This window comes from Peromyscus maniculatus, chromosome 2, assembly GCF_049852395.1.
Source record: "Peromyscus maniculatus bairdii isolate BWxNUB_F1_BW_parent chromosome 2, HU_Pman_BW_mat_3.1, whole genome shotgun sequence".
Taxonomy (NCBI): Eukaryota; Metazoa; Chordata; class Mammalia; order Rodentia; family Cricetidae; genus Peromyscus; species Peromyscus maniculatus.
In genome coordinates this window covers 157,400,722-157,409,388 of record NC_134853.1, presented here as the reverse complement: position 1 = coordinate 157,409,388, position 8,667 = coordinate 157,400,722, and positions in this window count along the sequence as shown.

Sequence of the window (8,667 nt, the reverse complement as noted above, 5' to 3'; positions counted from 1 at the left end):
CACAGCCCTTAGCCTGGCTGTCCCTAGGATGCAGCCAACAGCCACACCAGGGCGGTCCTGTCAGAGAGACAGCCTGGGAACAGGACTGTGGGCCGTTCCCAGTGACCTGAAGGAGGGCAGACCCTAGCCTCATACAAACAGACACAGGGAAACTAACCTTGCATGTCTTAACGCCATCTTACGTGGGTTTCCATGTCAAAACCACTCTGTCCCAAGAAGTCTCTCTTGACTTTTGTTCTCCTCTTCACTGTAAGCTGGGATGAAAGAGCGCTCGGTTTCTTGGTGTTCCACGTATCATTTGGATGAACCTTTCATGTGGTGAGCTTCATTTCTCTGCCTTCTAAGTGGACTCCCTGGACAGGCTTCTGGTTCGACATCAGCTTGGAAGTCTTTTATCAAATAGGGCTGTCTGTTCTCCATCCACAACCACCCATGGCAATGGTGTGGTGGCAGTTAAGCCTAGAGCCCTACTTAATCACTACATGAGAAAGAGCCAAGCCACAAGCCACACTGTGGTGGGTTAGACCCATTCCGGAGGCCAGGGCAATGGAAGCAGAATAGACTTCTGGTGAGTCAGTTACCAACATGCAAGTCAGTAGTGCCCATTATAAAATTAAGTCAGATGTCTTCCTTTTCGTCCACACTAGTGACGTGCCACCTCCTTTCCTGGTTAAGGATGTTCCTCTCAGCCCACTCTGACATCCCTCTGTCTTCCTGTATGTTCAGACATTCAGGAAGCATTTGCTCTCCCGAATAGTCAACACAGATGAACAAACCAAGGTATTTCTGGACAGTTAAATTCTTTCCTAAAGGGATGAACAGCCGTCGTGACAAACACTGGTGGGTGAAATTCAGCCAGGCTTATTCAGCCTGTGCTGGCTGGAGAGGCTGACTCCTGGCTGAGTAGACTGGAGGGGTCAGGGCAGAAGATGGAAGATCAATTTCTAGAGGCAGATAATAACTAGGCAAGAGGTGGGAGAGGTATAGCCTAGTCTCCTTGGAAGTGGTTAGATTCAGGATAGACGATCTCTTCATCTGTGAAGAAAAAGGAGTGTAGTTGACAGGTTGAGATTTCCTTGAGCAGGCCCAATCAATATCTTCAGTGTGAGGTTCTTGAAAAGACAAACTTGAAAGCACTAAAACCCACAGCAGGGCAGTCACCCTGAGCAGCAGTGGTGTTCGTATGAAGGGGAGACACAAAAGTTTATGGATGAAATGTGTGGAAAGAAGCAAGGCTATTAACTGCAATCACTGAAGAGAGACGAACCCTCAAAGGTCCCTGACTCCTTCAACGTTCAGTCTAAGTTACCATCGATTGCCACCTCCATCCAGGATTGTGATCCCTGACCGAGGTTGCTTCGGAAGACACCTGTTCCAAGGAAGTACCATATAGGCTCCCTGGTTCTTCCGTTCCTCCCTTTCTTGCTTCCTCTCCTCCCATTTATCTAAATCCTGAAACTGGTGTGGAACACATGTCTTCTCAAGAGGGTCTACTGACCCACTTAATGAACCTTACATTTTCCGTGCCTGCCTCTTGACACTGAGGGTTCCAGGGCTTTGAGTCTTGGTCCTTAGGTGATCAGCTGAAAACTCCCCTTTCTGATATCTGTCCCTTGTGACAAGAGATGTGTCTGCGTTGGCTCATGAGTACCTCCAGCAGATAGTTTGGGTCTGTTTGAACTCTAGCCTCCTGTTAAGAATGATCTAACATCTGAGGAGAAACCCATGGAAATGGCGGCAACTCCCACCTCCCAACAGAAAAGTAAGGTCTGGAAACTGCTACTCTCACCCCACCCCTAAATCCAATCATGGGGTGCTGTGATGTCCACTCTGACCAGACTCAAACATACCATGACCCCCAGACCCTGGTCCTGGATTTCGATGCTCTCTAGGGATTTCCTGCATCCAGGCCTCGGCCTCTGCTTGCTCTTTTCCTCTTGACAGAGTTCCCAGAAGGCCTCCACTGTATTCAATCTATAGCACATTAACTCCACAAATATATATTAGGCACCTACATGCCAAGCCTATAAGACCCATCAGGGAACAGAGCAGGCCCTAATCTCGATCTTTAAGGAAGTTACATGTGGTAGAGGAAGTAAGAGAAAGCCATAATGCAGGAAGATACAGAATGGTAGAAGGAAAAAACAGAAGACGAGAAATGGCTACCAGTAGCATCCAAACCAAGGACCAGGTGGGTGGCTACACAACTCAGAGGAAGTAGCCAGCTTCTGGGACTCCAGTCAATTTATCTTCCTTACTTCTGTTCTTTCTTCTCCCAGCCCCCACCCCCCCTTATTTTTTTTGCAGGACGTCATGTTATTTCCAGTAGCCCCGAAAATAATAGTTTTATTATAATAATATTATTAAAGTCAGTGCTGACCTATAGTATGCATCATCTTTATCATACATTATTTCCCCAGGAAAAAAAAGAGTTAAGGATTCATTCAATGGAGTCAGTTTTAGTCTGCCCCTCAAATAAAACGTAAGTTGTTTTGGTGATGTGAAAACTGGGAAGTAGAGAGAAGATTGGCAGGGGAAAGAAAGCCATCTACAACCTTTCCAGTCAAAAATTGCCATTGTTAATATCTCAGCATGGATTTTTTTATCCTTAGAGATTAAGTTTATGTTGCACATTGCTTTCTTGCCAATAGACACAAATGCATATTTTTAACGTTTATGTTCTTAGCAAAAGCTTGCGTGTTCTCATTCCAAGTTTCTATGGGCTCATGATTATTTTAAGATTGAGTAATACCTCAATGTGTTGATGAGTTATCATCATTGAACTGTCTCCTTTTGTTGTTGCTGTTTGGTTGGTTTTTGTTTTGCTGTGGAACAATCTTTGTGCACTGTAGATGTGTGTTACTCTCATTGGTTAATAAAAAGAGCTGACTGGCCTATAGTTGGGCAGGAAGAGATTGGGCGGAAGAACCAGACTAGGAGAATTCTGGGAAGAAGAAGGGTAGAGTCATAGGTCTTGAGAGCAGATGCAGAAGAAGCAACATGAAGTTCATAGATGAGGTAAATGAGCCACATGGCAAAACATAGGTAAGAAATATGGGTTAATAAGCCTGAGCTATTGACCAATCATTTGTAATTAATATTGAGTTTCTGTGTCAGTTATTTGAGAGCTGTTGACAGGACAGAAACCTCCATCAACATGTTTTTTTTTTTTTTGAGACAGGGTCTCTCTGAATGTCCTTGGCTGTCCTGGAACTCACTCTGTAGACCAGGCTGACCTTGAACTCAGAGATCTACCTGCCAAGTGCTGGGATCAAAAGTGTGTGTTACCACTGCCTGGTTTAGCTTTCTCCTTTTTATGCATGCTCCCAGTTTTTTGTTTTGTTTTGTTTGTAACCACGAAGTCAAAGTTAAAAGTCTTTATTTATGTAGCTTTTGTTTTTAGTCTCTTACATTATTTCTTTAGGACAAATAACCAGAAAGACAGTCAAGGGTTTTATTTTGGTTTCTCTCTGTAACCCCATGGCCCCAAAAGGCTTTGAGCTTGTCAGCTTCCTGCCTCAGACTGGGAGAAGTTAGGGTTAAAGAGCCCAGGCTCCATGCCCAGTGACTTTGCTTTGCTTTTTAAATGGCTACACAGCAAAGCAAACAGGAGCTTAGGCTATTGCTTTTTATAATTTCCCATCATTTTTAAGTTGAAAATAGAAACTAAATATTTTCTTAATTTTGGATAGCATTCTTACTACTAATTATTAACATTTTTTGTGTGTCTTTCAAGACACTTCTAAAATTATTTGGTGTGTGTGTGTGTGTGTGTGTGTGTGTGTGTGTGTGTGTGTGTGTGTGTACCATCGTGAACAGCATGTGGAGGTCAGAGAGCAACTTTGGGGAGTGGATTCTGTCCTTCCAGGGTTAGTCCCAAGACTGAACCCAAATCATCCTGTGCTACAAGTCATGCTCCTGATGCAGCAAACACTTCTCCCTGCAAGGCCGTCTCCCACAATGCACTTTTTAAAACTAAAAGGAGGGTGCAAGAGACAGTCAGGCAGTTAAGAGCACTGCAGCTCTGGGGGCTGGAGGGATGGCTTACTGGTCAGGAGCACTTGCTGCTATTCTAGAGGCGGGGTTTGATTCCCAGAATACACGGGACTGTCTGTAACTCCAGTTCCAGGGGATCTTTGGCCCCTGCAAGCACCAGGCATGTATGTGGTGCCCAGACACACATACAGGCAAAGCACCACAAACACAAATATAAATAAAATTTAACTAAAAAAAAAAGAGTACTTGTTGTTTATGGAGGACCTGGGTTTCGTGCCCAGAACCTATGTGGCTGCTCCTAACTGTCCATACCCAGTTCCAGGGAATTCAAAGCCTCCTCTGGCCTGTAATGGTGTTCACACACATATACACCTACATACCTGCAAGCCAAACACCCGTACACATAAAATAAAACTCGAATTTTGCTCGGTGTGTGATGCACACCTTTTATCCCAGCACTTGGGAGGCAGAGGCAAATGGATCTATGAGTTCAAAGCCAGCCTGGTCTACATAGTGAGTTCCAAGACAGCCAGGGCTACATAGTGAGATTCCCTGCCAAAACAAACCAACAAACAACAACAACAACAACAATAACAAAAAGCTGAAATGGATTTTATAAGGAAAATAGGAACATTTGTTGAGAAAGGAATTGTTGTGTTCTTTTTATTCATATTTGTGTAATACATTATACTTTGTGAAATATATATGATATGAACTATACGAACAGTGGATCTTGTTTAACTGATTAATAATTGTTAAGACAGGGCCATGTTGCTTGGTCTTGAATTCCTGAACTCCACTCCCAAGTTAACCTCTCCAGCACTGGGATTGCTGGCGTGTGCCACCACGCTGGGCTTTGGGCTTTGACTCTAATGAGTCAAATGTTGTGTTTTCACTGCGCCAACAAGATGAACAAGTACACACCACACCAGGCACAGAACACGGCGATGAATCAGACTGCCTCTGTTCTCCAGGAATTCCCAATCGAGTGGGAAAACCCGTGTGAAAGAGATACTGGCACCCATGCCGAGCATCCTCCGACTCATTTGGTGAGAGTCAGGAACCAACTAAGCACAGAGTGGCAGAAAATATTCCTGTGCATCCGTCACAGCTCCAGAAGGAGTCCAAATGCTCTCCTTCACAGAGGACAGGACAACTCCATCAACACCCGGGCTGAGAGGCAGGCTACCAATCCATTGGCGTCCAATGCCTTTCACTCCACATTTTTCAAATGCGGAGAGGGAAGGGGAGAAGCAGATTGAGGCAAAGGCCAACATGGGATCCTGGAAGTCAGCCCTTCCTAGAGAGAGTGTTTGCTTTTCAATGCTACTTACACAGCAAGGGAGCTACCAAGGAGATGTCCTGGGCCTTTCTAAAAATGCCAACTAAGTCTCTGAGGTAAGACGCAGCAAGGACAAAGGTCAAAGCCAGGTCAAGAACACCTGGGCCAGTCTGAACCATTTCAAGTCTGTGTCATGACCTATGACTCCAACTCACCAGGTCAGATGGTGGCCTGCCTCCAGACGCACCCAGGGCTTCCTCTCTCAGGTCATCTGTGGCATTCTCCTGTCAGGAGGTCACTGCTGTGGTTTGGCTGTGAAATCTCCTTCCTAGGTTTGCATGTTTGAACACTTGGTCCTCCACCTTTTGGGAAGGTTGTGGAAGAACTTTATGGGGGAAGTGGGTCACCAGGGGTGAGTGCTGAGGCTTTATAGGCCACCCTCTTCTGGTTCACTTTCTGCTTCCTGAATGCGGATGTGATGTGACCACCCAGCCTCCGGCTCCACCCACATTCATTCCTCCCTTGTGCTGCCCTTCCCAGCCGTGATACGCGGCTTCTCTCTGAAAGTCCAAATGTTTTCTTTACTTATGCTTTTGTCAGCACATTCTATCACTGCAGAGAGAAAGTAAGGAGGCCATCGGGTGGTTCAGCCTCCCCGGTGCCCTCTCCCTTTCCTGTTGCCCCTAGTTCATTAGCTCTTGGATTAAAAAACAAAACAAAACAAAACAAAACAAAACAAAACAAAACAAAACAAAACAAACCCAAAACCCTACTCCTGGTGCTGGAGAGATGGATCAATAGTTAAAAATACATGCTGAGCTGGGCGGTGGTGGTGCACGCCTTTAATTCCAGCACTCAGGAGGCAGAGGCAGGCGGATCTCTGTGAGTTCGAGGCCAGCCTGGGCTACCAAGTGAGTTCCAGGAAAGGCGCAAAGCTACACAGAGAAACCCTGTCTCGAAAAACCAAAAAAAAAAAAAAAAAAAAAACCAAAAAAACAAAAACAAAAACAAAAAAACAATGCACATGTTTACTCTTTAAAAAAAAAATACACGCTGTTCTTGTAGAAGACCTGAGTTTGATCCCCAGCACCCACACAGCCGATAAAAACCATCTGTAACTCCAATTCCAGGGAACCTAACACCTTCTATGGCTTCTGTGAATACTGCGTGCACACGGTCCACTTGTATACAAGCAGTCAAAACACTCATGTGCATAAAATATTCTTTTTTTTTTTTTTTTTTTTTTTTTGGTTTTTCGAGACAGGGTTTCTCTATGTAGCTTTGCGCCTTTCCTGGAACTCACTTGGTAGCCCAGGCTGGCCTCGAACTCACAGAGATCCGCCTGCCTCTGCCTCCCAAGTGCTGGGATTAAAGGCGTGCGCCACCACCGCCCAGCCCCATAAAATATTCTTTGTCTTTTTTTTTTTTTTGAGGAAACACCCTTGTGTGGTGCAGAATGTATGTGGAGTTGAGACCCCAAAGTCGAATGCTCTACATGTGGGTGGGTCAACATTTCCCTTGGCCTCAGCATTTTCCTCCTCAAATGGAAGCCACTGCTTCACACGGGGCTTTGTGAGGAATCTCATGAAGTCATTTATATGGAGGATGTTTTGACACCTGTAAAAAACACGTACAAATGCTAATTTTTATTTTAGTAACCGTCTTACATTGCTGTCATTTCTTCCTCACCTGTTTCCCACGCACTAAATGAGCCAAGAACTGGCCCAGAAATGAAGCCGGGCTCATGGGCCTCTAGGACCACCCTGCCCACTCGGGGAGGGTAGAGCGGAGCAGAAGCTGCCATCTCCACCATGGAATAGATCAACCATCTCATTTCCTTACTGATGCATGTCCAATAGCAAACAGTGCCAGGCACACAGCAGGTGCCCAGTGGTATCCGTGGGATGAGTGAATGCATTGAAGGGTACATGAACTCATAGGCTCAAGGATGGGGGTAGGGGAGGTTTGCAGTATAACATGGGAGCTGAGCTTTAGAGGGCATGGAGCGAACCAGCCAGGGAAACAGTGAAGTCTGAGAATCAGTGACCAGCTGGCCTCTTCCCCAAGGCTGCAAGACCTTTGAACGCCAGCTTGTGACACGGCATTATTACATCTTTCTGGTGCCTTGTCCTGTCTCTGCACATGGCTGATGCCCACCTCCCCCAAAGGAAACCATCAAAAGAGCCCAGAACTTTATATGAAAAACCAGCTCAGAATCACTGGCATCAAGCTGACGGGTTATTTGGGTCAGCCAAGGTCTTCAGCCAGTGCGCAGTGACGCGATTCACGATGCTGCCTGCCATCCCCAAAGAGCTTGGCACGATTGCAGAGCTTCCTGTGGAGAGCTGGCACACACACGTAACTCAGACCATCTGCCGTGATCCTCATCTGCGTGTTTCAGAACAGGCCTCTCATTACCCTAATAAAGACAACAGGGCCTTTGCAGGAAGAAGCCGGGCCGGCAGGCGCTTCTCCTCCAGATAGCCATATTGAATAAGAACAGAACCCAGCACACAGGTGAGACGGGGTCAGTAATACACAAGGAGTCAATGGCCCTTGGTTGGGGTCCTTTCAAGGACCACATCTCTGAATGAAAACACTGAGATCCGGGTTCAGGGACTAGGACTGGGGCAGAGTGTTAACCCAGCAGACACTAATGAGTGCGGGGTGGAGGTCCTGGAGGCCCTGTCCATGAATCTACCCAGCAGACATGAGTGAGTGTAGGGTGGGGGTCCTTCTGGAGGCCCTGTCCATGAATCTACCCAAGAAGAGAAATAGAGCCTTGTGGCTGGGATGAAGACAGAGTCTGTCAACCTTGTGGTACCCTTTCCATCCTGTGATGTCATAGCCCACCAGGGACTGAGTCTTCATTGCCTGCAGCTGGAGATTTTGGCAAAGGTAGGTGCCTCTGCGAAGCTGTGAGCATGAATGGGTTTCACTGTGCAAAGCCCAGCTCTGACCTTCCACCATCGTGGTAGAGTCCTGCGACATGGCCCGCTTCTCAGTCTGCCTAGATCTAGGGATCTGTACTGGGATGCCAGCAAGGCTTGTGGCCAGCCTAATCAAGCTTCAGGAGCGCTGCTGGCATTTGGAGAACATGTCTCCCCTCACTGAACGCTTTGCCTACACTCAAAATGATGGCTTGTCAGGATGGGGAGGAAGGGTGCAAGTCAAGTGACATTTTCTCTGCCTGGAGGAGAGCACAGATTCCGGAACTGTTTAGCTGAAAATTCATACCAAGTGATCTGATTCCTGCGGTGGCTTCCCCCCAACCCCCACCCTCCAGCCCCACTCTCCACCCCCAACCTCCACCGTCCATCCTCCACTCTCCACCCCCATCCCAACCCCACCCCACCCTCCACTCTCCACCCCCATCCCAACCCCACCCC